Genomic DNA, 13,942 nt, shown 5'->3' on the forward strand with positions numbered 1-13,942 from the left:
ATCAGAAGTGGAGATGTTGTCATTGACCCCTAGGTGCAGGCCATGATGAGATCATGAGACCTCCTGGTTTCAAAACAAATGTCTCAGCAGAGGCCAACACCTGAGCAAGGATGGTCACAGTCAAGAACAGAGCAGTGATGGGCCACAGGGGAGGAGGATAGATTTGACCTCACTTCTTGATGGCAGGAAGTTCTCTGTGGCATTGGGTTGTGCTGGGTTGCTGGCAGTGATGGTCAGCCTCCTCATCAGCTGGAGCCTGGGGGTCATGGAGGCTGTGTGCACACACAGGAGCCAGGGAAGAGGAGGAACCCCTGAGGGTCAGTCACCCCTGTCTATGTCAAAAAGTAAGAGACCTGCCCCGGAGCCCTGGGAACCATTGCCATGGGAACCCTCCATGTATGACCACACCCAGAGCAGGAGATGGTTGTCTCAGGTCTGGGCTCATCAGAGCTTCACAGGGGGAGTGACACAGGCACACACTGGGGAGTTTCTGCTCCTGATGCCCCATGGCCCAGCCAACACTGGAGTAATGGAAAGCTAACTGGGATGAGAGGACAGGACATAGTCAGGGCCTGTGGACTCAGGAAACTCACTCATGGGAGTTCCCACAACCCTGAGTGAGGTCATCTTATCCATGGACCCACTTCACCCTTTTCCATGGATCAGGCTCCGCTTTGTCTGAGGAACAGTGGAGCGTCCCCCACCCCCTCAGCTTCCATAAAGACATGTGCTGCACTCAGTCCACAGATCAAATCTGACTAACTACCATCTACTGGACACCACTCCTGAAGGGACAGGTACTATGACAGTGCCAGGTCACCTTTGTGCCTGGAATTCTTCCTCACCCCGTGTCCTCACACAGCACCTCACGTCATGGTGCCTCGTGCTCAGGACACAGCGCTCCTCGACCAGCCCTGCGCACAGGAGCCTGGGAGGGACAGGAAGGGGAAGTTCCCTGCTCCAACCCCTATTTTTGAGTTCTTGCAGGGAATTTTCTTCTTTAATTTCAACCATTGCATTCTCAGTTCTATTATTTTTATTTCTTTTGTTTTCATGACTTCTACTTTAATTCTGATTTTTTTCTCATTTCCCAAGTGTACCAAAAATGCTTGTTTCGCATCAAGAGGCTGTTATCATTTGTGCCTATAAATGTATTCATATAATTACATCATCTATGTTACCTCTTTGTTAATGTCAGAAGACTTCTTTCTCATTCAAGTTTTGACTTTTCTGGTCCTTGGGGTGACAAGTGGCATTTTTACTGGACCCTGGACATTTCCGGATGCATCACTCTCCCCCGGTTACCATTTACTCTCCCTTTAGTCAGGCCCCCAGCAGCTGAGCCATAGCAGAAGGTCAGGGCGGGGGCGTTCAGTTCCCTCTGGACACTGAGTGTCTCAGCAAATGTGAAACAATGACCCAGGCATCTTCCTTGGGACAATAAGGCGGGGTTCGTAACCAGCTGGTTCCCATCAAGTGGGGTGTGAGACAAGTCCCTTGTTTGGCAGTGCTGACTGAGGGAGGGAAGCACAGGGCTCCGTGGAGGACCAGGGCTCAGTGGGGATGGGCGGCCTGAATCACGGATGGGACCATGGGTCTGCAGTCTAACTGTTCTTATCTGGTTATAGAAACAGAGACGATTTGGCTTCCAGAAATATGTTGAAAACCGTTCTTTCTTTATCTTAGTCAAAATATTTGTGTAGAATATTTATATTAAGCTACTTCAATGACTGATAAAATTAAGACACAAAGTAATTTGTGTTTGGAGGAGGTCAGAAAATACACTGTACTGTACTGACAAACACAAAATTAAACAGAACCGACCTCACATGTCATGAGATAATATTCACAGTGTAGAAGAGCGCTGCTTTTTCAATAGGTTGTAATTTACATTCAATATTAATGCCACTGTGGGTTTAAAATAAAATGCATTTTTATGCTTGAAAAAATAATTTTTTGTATTTTATTTTATTTTTATTTTTATTTTTTTTTAAATAATTTTATTTTTTTAATGGGGCGACATCAATAAATCAGGATAAATATATTCAAAGATAACATGTCCAGGTTATCTTGTCATTCAATTATGTTGCATACCCATCACCCAAAGTCAGATTGTCCTCTGTCACCTTCTGTCTAGTTTTCTTTGTGCCCCTCCCCCTCCCCCTTTCCCTCTCCCCGCCCCCCCCCCCCCCGTAACCACCACACTCTTATCAATGTCTCTTAGACTCACTTTTATGTCCCACCTACGTATGGAATAATGCAGTTCCTGTTTTTTCTGATTTACCCATTTCACTTCGTATCATGTTACCAAGATCCCACCATTTTGCTGTAAATGATCCGATGTCATCATTTCTTATGGCTGAGTAGTATTCCATAGTGTATATGTGCCACATCTTCTTTATCCAGTCATCTATTGATGGGCTTTTTGGTTGTTTTCATGTCCTGGCCACTGTGAACAATGCTGTGATAAACATGGGGCTGCATGTGTCTTTACGTATCAATGTTTCTGAGTTTTGGGGGTATATACCTAGTAGAGGGATTGCTAGGTCATAAGGTAGTTCTATTTTCAGTTTTTTCAGGAGCCACCATACTTTCTTCCATAATGGTTGTACTACTTTACATTCCCATCAACAATGAATGAGGGTTCCTTTTTCTCCACAGCCTTTCCAACATTTGCTATTACCTGTCTTGTTAATGATAGCTAATCTAACAGGTGTGAGGTGGTATCTCATTGCAGTTTTGATTTGCACTTCTCTAATAACTAAAGAAGATGAGCATCTTTTCATATATCTGTTGGCCATTTGTATTTATTCCTGGGAGAAGTGTCTGTTCATGTCCTCTTCCCATTTTTTTATTGGATTGTTTGTTTGTTTGTTGTTGAGTTTTATGAGTTCTTTGTATATTTTGGATATTAGGCCCTTATCTGAGCTGTTGTTTGAAAATATCATTTCCCATTTAGTTGGCTGTCTGTTTATTTTGTTATCAGTTTCTCTTGCTGAACAAAAACTTCTAGTCTGATGTAGTCCCATTCATTAATTTTTGCCTTCACTTCTCTTGCCTTTGGAGTCAAATTCATAAAATGCTCTTTAAAACCCAGGTCCATGAGTTTAGTACCTATGTCTTCCTCTATGTACTTTATTGTTTCAGGTCTTATGTTTAGATATTTGATCCATTTTGAGTTAATTTTAGTACAGGGGGACAAACTGTAATCCAGTTTCATTCTTTTGAATGTAGCTTTCCAGTTTTCCCAGCACCATTTATTGAGGACGCTTTCTTTTATCCATTGTGTGTTCTTGGCCCATTTATCAAAAATTATTTGACTATATATATGTGGTTTTATTTCTGGACTTTCTATTCTGTTCCATTGGTCTGAGTGTCTACTTTTCTGCCAATACCATGCTGTTTTGATTGTCGTGGCCCTATAATATAGTTTGAAGTCAGGTATTGTAATGCCCCCAGCTTCATTCTTTTTCTTTAGGATTGCTTTGGCTATTCGGGGTTTTTTATAGTTCCATATAAATCTGATGATTTTTTGCTCCATTTCTTTAAAAAAAGTCATTGGAATTTTGATGGGAATTGCATTAAATTTGTATATTGCTTTGGGTAATATGGCCATCTTGATTATATTTATTCTTCCTAACCAAAAACAAGGAATATTCTTCCATCTCATTATATCTTTTTCGATTTCCCTTAACAATGATTTATAGCAAGGGTCCCCAAACTTTTTACACAGGGGGCCAGTTCACTGTCCCTCAGACTGTTGAAGGGCCGGACTATAAAAAAAAAACTATGACCAAATCCCTATGAACACTGCACATATCTTATTTTAAAGTAAAAAAACAAAACAGGAACAAATACAATATTTAAAATAAAGAACAAGTAAATTTAAATCAACAAACTGACCAGTATTTTAATGGGAACTATGCTCCTCTCACTGACCACCAATGAAAGAGGTGCCCCTTCCAGAAGTGCGGCGGGGGCCAGATAAATGGCCTCAGGGGGCCGCATGCGGCCTGCGAGCCATAGTTTGGGGACCCCTGGTTTATAGTTTTCATTATATAACTCTTTACATTCTTTGTTATGTTTATTTCTAAGTATTTTATTTTTTGTTGTTGCAATCATGAAGGGGATTATTCTTTTGAGTTTGTTCTCAAATGTTTCATTGTTGGCATATAGAAAGGCTATTGACTTCTGTATGTTAATTTTGTATCTTGCGACCTTACTGTATTGGCTTATTGTTTCTAGTAGTCTTTTTGTGGATTCTTTGGGGTTTTTGATGTATAGGATCATATCATCTGCAAAAAGTGATAATACTTTTACTTCTTCTTTTCTGATATGGATGCCTTTTATTTCTTTGTCTTGTCTGATTGCTCTGGCTAGAACCTCTAGTACCACATTAAATAAGAGTGGAGAGAGTGGACAACCCTGTCTTGTTCCTGATTTAAGGGGGAAAGCCTTCAGTTTTGAGCCATTTAATATGATGTTAGCTGATGGTTTATCATATATGGCCTTTATCATGTTGAGATATTTTCCTTCTATACCCATTTTCTTGAGAGTCTTAAACATAAAATTGTGTTGTATTTTATCAAAAGCCTTTTCTGCGTCTATTGATAAGATCATGTGGTTTTTCTTCTTTGTTTTGCTGATATGGTGTATTATGTTAACCGTATTATGTATGTTGAACCATCCTTGAGATTCTGGGATGAATCCCACTTGATCATGATGTATTATTTTTTTAATATGTTGTTGTATTCGATTTGCTAGTATTTTAGCATCTGTATTCATTAGAGATATTGGTCTGTAGTTTTCTTTTTTTATGCCATCCTTGCCTGGTTTTGGTATGAGGGTTATGTTGGCTTCATAAAATGTGTTTGGAAGTATTGCTTCTTCAATTTTTTGGAAGACTTTCAGTAGAATAGGAACCAAGTCTTCTTTGAATGTTTGATAAAATTCGCTGGTATAGCCATCTGGACCTGGACTTTCATTTTTGGGGAGGTTTTTAATGTTTTTTTTTATTTTTATTTCTTTTCTACTAATAGGTCTGTTTAGGATTTCTGCTTCTTCTTGACTCAGTCTAGGAAGGTTGTATTGTTCTAGGAATTTATCCATTTCTTCTAGGTTGTTGAATTTAGTGGCATAAAGTTTTTCATAGTATTCTACAATAATTCTTTGTATATCTATGGTGTCCATGGTAATTTCTCCTCTTTCATTTTGGATTTTGTTTATATGAGTTCTTTCTCTTTTTTCCTTGGTAAGTCTTGCCAGTCGTCTGTCAATTTTGTTGATCTTTTCAAAGAACCAGCTCCTTCTTCTATTAATTTTTTCTATAGTTTTTCTGTTCTCTATTTCATTTATTTCTGCTCTGATTTTTTTTTTAATTTTTTATAAAGATTTTATTTATTCATTATAGAGAGGGGAGAGAGAGAGAAAGAGAGAAGGGGGGAGGAGCAGAAAGCATCAACTCCCATATGTGCCTTGACCAGGCAAGCCCAGGGTTTTGAACTGGCAACCTCAGCGTTTCCAGGTTGACACTTTATCCACTGTGCCACCACAGGTCAGGTTCTGCTCTGATTTTTATTATCTCCTTTCTTCGGCTGGTTTTGGGTTGTCTTTGTTCTTCTTTTTCTAGTTCCTTAAGGTGGGAAGTTAAGTGGTTCACTTGGGCATTCTCTTGTTTGTTCATATATGCCTGAAGTGATATGAACCTCCCTCTTATCACTGCTTTTGCTGCATCCCATAGATTCTGATATGTCATATTGTCATTTTCATTTGTCTGTACATATCTTTTGATCTCTGCAGTTATTTCTTCTTTGACCCATTCATTTTTTAAAAGTATGTTGTTTAGATTCCACATTTTTGTGGGATTTTTTTCCTGTTTTTGCAGTTGAATTCTAGTTTCAAGGCTTTATGGCCAGAAAATATGCTTGGTACAGCTTCGATTTTTCTGAATTTGCTGATGTTGTTTTTGTGGCCCAACATATGGTCAATTCTTGAGAATGATCCATGTACACTGGAGAAAAATGTATACTCAGTCACTTTGGGATGAAATGTCCTGTAGATGTCTATCATATCCAGGTGCTCTAGTGTTTTGTTTAAGGCCACTATATCTTTGTTGATTGTCTGTTTGGATGACCGATCTAGAGCCGTCAGCTGTGTATTGAGGTCTCCAAGTATGATTGTATTTTTGTCAGTTTTTGTTTTAAGGTCAATAAGTAGCTGTCTTATATATTTTGGTGCTCCTTGGTTTCGTGCATATATATTAAGAATTGTTATGTCTTCTTGATTTAGTGTCCCCTTAGCCATTATGAAATGGCCATTTTTGTCTCAGTACTTTTGCTGTCTTGTAGTCAGCATTATCAGATATGAGTATTGCTACGCCTGCTTTTTTTTGGATGTTATTTTCTTGGAGTATTGTTTTCAAGCCTTTCACTTTGAATTTGTTTTTATCCTTGTTACTTAGATGAGTTTCTTGTAGGCAGCATACAGTTGGATTTTCTTTTTTAATCCATTCTGCTACTCTGTGTCTTTTTATTGGTGAGTTTAATCCGTTTACATTTAGTGTAATTATTGACACTTGTGAGTTCCCTATTGCTATTTTATAGATTGCTTTCTGTTAGTTTTGTGTCTTGTTTGATCCTTCTCTTTCGTTTTTCTACCTTTTGTTTTTATTTGGTTGTATTCCATACATCTTTCCTCTGTTGCTATCTTTTTTATCTCATGTGCTTCTGTGGTGGTTTTTTCAATGGTGGTTACTTTTAAGTAATGAATAGGGTTCCTACCATGTTCATTGTAGTGCACTATTTTGTGAGTACTTTTGCACTCCATTGTCCTTTGCTACTGTTAATCTCCATCCTCCCCCCTCCTTTCTTTTTGTTGTTGTCACAGTTTAAATTTGGTTTTATTGTGTTCTTCTTGGAGCTTTTACTTGTGGCTTTGTTTTTTTTTTTTTTGTTCTTTGTATCTGATTGCAGAACCCCCTTTAGTAATTCCTGGAGTGGGGGTTTTCTGATGATAAATTCCCTGATCTTTTCTGTATCTGTGAATGTTTTTATTTCTCCTTCATATTTGAAGGATAGCTTTGATGGATATAGTATTTGTGGCTGAAAGTTCCTCTCTTTCAGGACTTTAAATATTGGGGTCCACTCTCTTTTAGCTTGTAAAGTTTCTGTTGAGAAATCGGATGAAAATATAATGGGCCTTCCTTTATATGTTGTATTCTTCTTTTCCCTGGCTGCCTTGAGAATTTTTTCTTTGCAGTTGGTTTGTGCCAATTTCATTATGATGTGCCTTGGAGTAGGTTTGTTGGGGTTAAGAAAACTCGGAGTTCTGTTTGCTTCTTGAATTTGAGGCTTTAGCTCTTTCCACAGGCTTGGGAAGTTCTCATCTATTATTTGTTTGAGTATGTTCTCCATTCCATTTTCTCTCTCTTCTCCCTCTGATATACCTATTATTCTTGTTATTCTTTTTGATGGAGTCAGATAATTCCTGTAGGGCTATCTCATCTTTTTTTAATTTTTGAGTTTCTTTCTTTTCTCTCTGTTTTGCCTCAAGTTGCTTGTCTTCTATTTCACTAACCCTACCTTCTATATGGACTGTTCTATTAGCTAAGCTTGTTACCTCGTGAAAAAATAATTTTTAAGAAAGGAAATATATTTTGAAATAAAAATAATAAAAGCTCTTTAAATTCAACCTCAAGTACTGTGCACATCCTATCTCCAGTGCGGCACCAGCAGGTCATTCCCCAGAGCCTCGTGGTCTCACCTGAGAGTAGCCGGCCCTGGGGAACCAGGTCCCAGATGTGGAACTGCTTCTTTCCTTCTCACAGAGCCCAGCAACATGCAGGAACATATTAAAAACTGGTCAGATGTCCATAAGGCTCTATTAGACCAGCAAGCAAAGATATTTTTATGGTCCTCATAAAGATAGGTCACAATGAGAACAGAAACCCTCATGGTTTGTAGCACAAGTGACAAAAAAGTCAAAACCTAAGCTGGCATTGTTCACAGTCATGGGACAGGACCAGGATGGGTCACCGGGGAGAGCTGGGCAGATGTTTACCTCACTTCAGATGCAGTGACAGTTCTCTGTGGCATTGAGTTGTATTGACTCATGTGACCGTGATGGTCATCCTCCTAGTCAGCTTGGAGCCCAAAGGGGGTATAGGAGGCGGTGTGCACACACAGGATCCAGGAAAGAGGGTCAGTCACTATTGTCTTATGTCAGAGGGCAAGAGATCTGCCCAGGAGCCCTTGGAACCATTGCCATGGTAACCCTCCATGTATGTGCCATGCCTAGTGCTGAAGAAAGCTACTTAGGTCTGGGCTCATCAAGACCTTCACAGGGGGAGTGACACAAAAGCCAGAGAAGAGGTTGAACTCTGGGACTCAGTCACCTCTACCCTAGCTCACAAGGTAAGAGATCTGTCTGGGAGCCCTAGACAAGGTCAGGTGTGCTCCTCCCTGTGCAAGAGAAAATGGCCTTCGATCTGGGCTCATCGAGACCTTCACAGTGGGAGCAACAGAGGCACACTCTGAAGAGTTCCTGCTCCTGATGTCCCATAGCCCAGCCCACACTGAGTGCTGAAAAGCTCCAGTGAGCTGCGAGAGGAGAGGACACAGTCAGTGCCTGAGCCCCTCTCGGGAGTCCCCACGGCCCTGGGTGCTGTCGGCTATAAGAGTGCTTTGACTCCGGACCCACATCACCCCTTTCCCTGGAGCAGGCTCTACATTTCCCCAGCAACAGTGGAGCATCACCCGCCCCTTGTGACCATAAATGGGGTTTCTTGGCCTCAGATCCAACATTTTGCCTTTTGGTTCCCCCTCTCCCCGACTTCACAACTGAAGATGCAGGGACTGAGCAAGGTTGACAGGCCAGCTCTGCTCCTGGGGTTCCTCGTGGGCCTGAGTCTTCACCTGCATCTTACGTTTTGTGCCTTGGCCCAGGGACACTGCCCCACAGCCAGTCCTGAGCTCTGGAGGCTGGTGAGTGTGGGACAGCTACCGCTCGGACCCCTGGAAGAGCAGAGTCCACACTGTAAAAAATTGTCCTCCTGTGGGAAGGTCCAGGGCTTGACCAGGAGAAAAGCTCGAATGTCTCTCATTAATTCAAAAGAGCTGTTCCACAGGCTATGGGGTTTCTTACACATGGAAAACAGGCAAGATTTCTGTCATAACTTCTTTTGGATTTATACTCTTTTCCTGAGACTTCAGAGACATAGACTAGACAATGGAAGGTAGACCCACTATGAGTCAGATGGTTCTTGCAGGTATCATCTGTATACCAGTACATACAAGTGATTTAAAATGTGCATTTGTCATGAACCAGGACCAGTATGTTGGGGTTTTTGCCCCACTTCCTCATCTTTTCTGTCACTGTGCAAAGCATTATCATGGACAATCATACAGTAATAGTCTGCCTCATCCTCAGGCTGCAGCCCAGAGATGAGCAGAAGGCCCACATTAGCCAAGGCGTCTGTGGATTCAGAGAAGCAGCTGGGGACCCTGGAACCCTGGTGCTTGTCTGAGTCTGAGTAAAACCTCAGGAGATACCGAGGAGGGCTGCCTGGAATTTGCTAGAACCAATTTATACCATAGCTGCCAACACTAATGTCGCTGCTCAGGGTGCAGGTGAGTCTGGCTGATGCTCCAGGAGATGCAGAGAGGGAGGGCAGCTGAGTCAGCACAGGGAACCTGTGAACACAGAGGCTCATGGGTCATGGGGCTGGGAACTGGATAAAATTCTTCAGGTCTGACCTAAAAGGCTTGGCAAAGCTTGGAATTGATATCGGGGAGGAGAGGGGTCCAGGCCATGGTGCTCACAGCCCTGAGCCCACAGTGGGGCTGGGCTGCCCCAAGCCTCCTTTTCTTCTCCCCCCTCTGCCAGAGGAGGAGCTGTCCATGCAAATGTGTGTCCTTCAGTGACCGCCAGCCCCTCCCTGAGCCCTGGTGCTGAGCTCAGCTCACACCCCACACTGATAAAACTGATTGTCCTCACCTCTTGGGAGAGCCCTGGGAGGAAGCACCTGCTGAGACCACACATAGGTCCCTGCTCACGGGACTCTGCCAGGACACAGGGGTCAGAGCTGCTGTGTCTCCATCAGGGAGCACAGGGCCCAGCTGTCAAGCCCAGTTTTTTTTTTTCTTTTTCTTTTTCTTTTAGTAATGGTCCTCACTGAGCAGTTGTGTGAGGTTCATGGGGCCACCCAACAATGCCTCTTTCTGGAGAATCATGTAAAAATGAAATAATCTTTGTTATCTTACTTATTTTTTAGAGAGAGAGAGAGAGAGAGAGAGAGAGAGAGAGAGGGAGAGAAAGGGGGAGAAGTAGGAAGCATCAGCTCCCATATGTGCCTTGACCAGACAAGGCCGGATTTCAAAGCAGAGACCTCAGTATCCAGGTCCACTGCGCCACCACAGACCAGACAAAATGAAAAATTCATGAGTCTTGTTTCTGTTTTCTTTGTTAATTTGTTTTTTGTTGTTCATTAGATTTCACATGTAAGTGAAATCATATGAAACTTGTCTTTCTCTGACTTTTTATTCTTCTATTTTTAGTGAGTAGTTCAAGGTTAGCAAACAGCCTGAGTTTACTGAGGCACCTCTGGACCCTGAGAAGCAGCTGGGGCAGCAGCGCCCTGGCTCCCACTGAGACTGAGAAGCATCTGAGACGGTACTTGCGAGGGGTCCTGGCCTCTGGTGCTGCCAGTGATACTAGTTTCACCTGCACCAGGGAATCTCTGCACCTTCTGCTCAAACCTGCTGCAAACAAAATACTTCTATAACAAGTCAAGTCTAATTAAAGAAAAAATAAAGAATGAGAACTCTTTAGAAACCATATTGTAAAGAGAAAAGTAGTCAAGAGGGATCATTGAGAGTTCTGCCAGGTACAAGAAAAGAAAAAGAAAAACATTAAGAAAACAACATCATTAACAAAACAACATCCTCTCATTATAATAATGTAACAATAAATGAGGGAGACATTAGAAAAACAGTAGATCTGACTGACACATCAAACCTAATTTTCAAATGACAGAATAGAACAACCACTCACTGAATTTTGAATGAAAATGGATAATGCACAAATATACAAAATAAGAAGTAACATGTGGAAGCAATATTTTTTTAAATGTGTGTTAAACTTCATTAAACTAAACAATAGTATATTTTCCTCATAACTTAAAATAATTACCTCTGTTACAAAAAATGGGTAAAGAATCATATTTTAAGATAAAATAAGAATATTATTATAGATGATTTCACAAAAGAATAGAATACAGCTAGCTTCACAGAAAACACTAAGAAAACTTCACAGGTCAGATAGTTCGTTTGATTCATATACATTTTTTTTATTTCAAAATATTAAAAATATAAAAAAATTTCCAATTTTTAGAATGGAGGTGCGATAGAAATATATTCACATGAAAAATAAACTAAAGGAGTCCTCAGATAACCACATAGTTCTGTTCCTACAACAGTGACGTAACCCAAATTTTGGTGTAAGTTGAAACATACCCTAGCCTAAGTCACCTACCTATCCTAACACAGTTGTACAATCATAATCTAGAAATAAAAGCACAACTAATCCACAAAAGAAGGGAAAAAGACATATATATATATATATATATACTGTACAGTGCACTGTACTGTAGTAACAGAAAAAATGACGTGAAGTTCATAAGTATGACGCTAACAGCATAAGCTGAAACATTACAGTCTTAATTTTTTAAGTTTTTACGGGCGTGAACGTAAACACGAAACATCGTATGTTGACCCCTGGACCCTGCTGCAAAGAAAAATGAAAATAATAGACCATTAACATGAACTATTGATGCTACAGTTCTAAAAAAATATCAACAGAGATCCTATTCTGAGATTAATAAATTGATACTCCAGTACCCTAAATTATTTATTATAGTCTTTCATTCTGGGCTTCATACTGATCACCCTTTAATATTATAGATTATATTAATGGATCACCAGATAAACTCATATAATCTCAGTTGATTCTAAAAAAGATTTTGATCAAATGGTAAAAGATTTTTCTAATAAAAACACATACAGATAGAAACAGACAGATGCGTTTTTAATATTGTAATTTACACTCTGTCCACACACACAGGACTTAATCCTACAGCCAGTGTCTTAGCTAACGGGCTTGGGTAGAGAACATTCCCACAGAGCTCAGGAGCAGACCAGACCAGGTGGTGGCGCAGTGGATAGAACTGGATTGGGATGTGGAGAATTCAGGTTCGAATCCCCGAAGTCACCAGATAAAGCACAGGTTAATTTGGTTTGAGCAAGTCTCACCCGCCAGAGCCCAAGGTCGCTGGCTTGAGCAAGGGGTCACTTGGTCTGCTGTAGTCCCCCGGTCAAGGCAGATATGAGGAAACAATCAATGAACAACTAAGGTGTCACTATGAAAAATTGATCCTTCTCATCTCTCTCCCTTCCAGTCTATTTGTCCCTGTCTTTCCCTCTATCTGTTTCTCTCTGTTTCTGTCACACACATAAAAAAAATCAGGAGCAGACCAGTGTGACTTTAACTCCATTATTATTTAACACAATTCTTTAAGTTTAGACAATGCAATTAAAAAAGGAGAAATTCATGGTTAGTCCTTAACACTAATGGGAATAGACAGGGAGTCATTCCAAGCCCCACATGTGTGACACAGCTCGAGGTGCCTGGTGCCCCCATAGCAGTGACAGCAGAAACCTCTTGTGAGCGAGAAGGACAGGCCTTCATGATGAAGACTAATGAGAGGATGACAGAGCTCTGGAACATCTGGAACTAGGTAAATGGCCAATGACGGGGACGCTGGATTCCTCTTCATAGTCCAGGTCAAGATGACCACAGCTGGAATCTCTTTCAGGCCCTGAGCTTTCATGCATAGAGTCTGTGTCCACAGGTGACAGGGAGATGGGCCTTCTGTTTCCTTTGAGTACTATTGTCTAGGAATAGGCTGTTGTGAGTGATCTGAGGACAGAGGGAGATGAGGAGCCTTCACTCCCAGGTGCTGCCCCTGGATGGAGCTGGCCCACGGTGACAGCAACAGAGGCAACAAAAGTCACCAGCTGAGCCTGAGCCAGAGGTTGCTGGGTTGTTCCTCCTCCCAGTAGGTGATCAAGGGTCACTGGTGGCAGTTGCCACAGGCCAGCAGCTTTGTGGACACACTGAGGTCACCTGCAGTCAGAACAGACACACTGAGAACCAGTCTCATACTTAGGTCACCCCAGCGATGGACAAGGCCTCCCACTTGCCAGATTTGAGCCAGAGAATCAATAGAGACCCTGCGGGTCTAGTCTATATAATAGCCGAGGGCTTTGGGTTCTTCCTGGGAACTGTGGTACCAGGACACACATTCTGGATACTATTGATGCTATTGATGTGTCCTGACTCAGACACAGCTGGACTCCATGTCCCTGGTTCTGCCCTGACCCATTATGGGCTCTGTCCTCAGAGCACTTTGCCCCATGTTCCAGGAATTTCTGCTCAGTTTGAGGAAATCACACAATGGGTTTCCAAGGACAGGTGCAGGGGCAGAATGTAAAGGACGTGGACAGACTGTCTAGACGAGCTGAATGAAGTGGGTCTCAGGCCCCAGTACTTGGCCACACAAACCCAGGAAGCAGCTGCTGTTAGAAGAGTAGGGAACCCCACTTCAAGAGGGACAATTGGTTTTTATCTCACTTCCCCACAGGCCTGCAGCACTGTGAGACCACTGAGACCACTGTCCCATGCTGAGCAGTAATAATCAGCCTCGTCCTCAGCCTGGAGCCCAGTGATGGTCAGTATAGCTGAGCTGCCAGACTTGGAGCCAGAGAATCGGTCAGGGACCCCCGGTTCATGATTGCTATTACCCCAGATGAGACGTTTGGGGACCGTTCCTGGGAGCTGTTGGAACCACTGCACACTATTACTCCCGATGTTGGAGCTGCTCCCAGTG

The 13,942-nt window shown here is 41.9% G+C and overlaps 1 long non-coding RNA gene across 1 annotated transcript in view; it reads right to left on the bottom strand.

The window, feature by feature from the left end:
• Window positions 1-808: 808 nt before the first annotated feature.
• Window positions 809-13,942, bottom strand: part of LOC136387063 (uncharacterized) — a 165,840-nt gene continuing 152,706 nt past the window's right edge. Inside the window, exon 3 of the long non-coding RNA XR_010748068.1 lies at window positions 809-820. This is a non-coding gene — a long non-coding RNA (uncharacterized lncRNA). The remainder of the gene's footprint in view (window positions 821-13,942) is intronic.

This window comes from Saccopteryx leptura, unplaced genomic scaffold (assembly GCF_036850995.1).
Source record: "Saccopteryx leptura isolate mSacLep1 unplaced genomic scaffold, mSacLep1_pri_phased_curated manual_scaffold_57, whole genome shotgun sequence".
NCBI classification, from domain to species: Eukaryota; Metazoa; Chordata; class Mammalia; order Chiroptera; family Emballonuridae; genus Saccopteryx; species Saccopteryx leptura.